Source organism: Arachis duranensis, chromosome 6 (assembly GCF_000817695.3).
Source record: "Arachis duranensis cultivar V14167 chromosome 6, aradu.V14167.gnm2.J7QH, whole genome shotgun sequence".
Lineage (NCBI taxonomy): Eukaryota > Viridiplantae > Streptophyta > Magnoliopsida > Fabales > Fabaceae > Arachis > Arachis duranensis.
Window position 1 is genome coordinate 28,191,397 of NC_029777.3, and position 720 is coordinate 28,192,116.

Below are 720 nucleotides of genomic sequence, written 5' to 3' on the forward strand. Positions count from 1 at the left end.
ATCCTAAGTAAGTGATTTGGAGTGAAAATGCAAAACTTTTCTAAATCAAGCAAGCACCATGAAATTAATGTTAAATCATGAGGTTTGAGCTAATTTTAATTGAATTTTAATTGATTTATAAGCCTCTTGAATTTAATGATACTTTGAGTGGTTGTTTTGGTTTATTATAGGTGAAGAAAAGAAAAGAAAAGGAAAAGCGTGGCCTAAGAAGTGTAGCTTAAGGAAAGGAAAGCGTGGCCAAGGAGAGAAGAAGCGTGCCGCATGCTAAAGGGGAGGTAACATTGCCTTCCACAAGAGCAGACTGCCCTCTAGGAGGGCAACATAAGGAAACCAAACAATGAAGGCAACTTTGCCCTGCCCACTACAAGGGCAGAGCACAAAATGGTGCCTTGGGACCAAGAGGAAGAAAACCTTGCCCTGCCCTTGTGGAGGGCAGAATCGGGCTCTCCAAGGAAAGAAATTCAAGGGAAAATGTCACCCATGCATGCTACAAGGTTCGAACAAGGAACCATGAGGAAGCTAGGACTTAAGGATGAGTGCCGTGCCAAGAAACCAAGGAAATTAATGGAATTTGTGCCCAAGCCGTGTTTCGAACACAGGGCGTGCAAGGAGAGAACTCTGCCCTGCCCTTGGCGCGGGCAGGGCAGCATTTTGTGTGTGGCGCACCAAGAAGCAAAACTGGCGCACCATGGGACGTTCCTGGCAGCATCTGGCGCACCA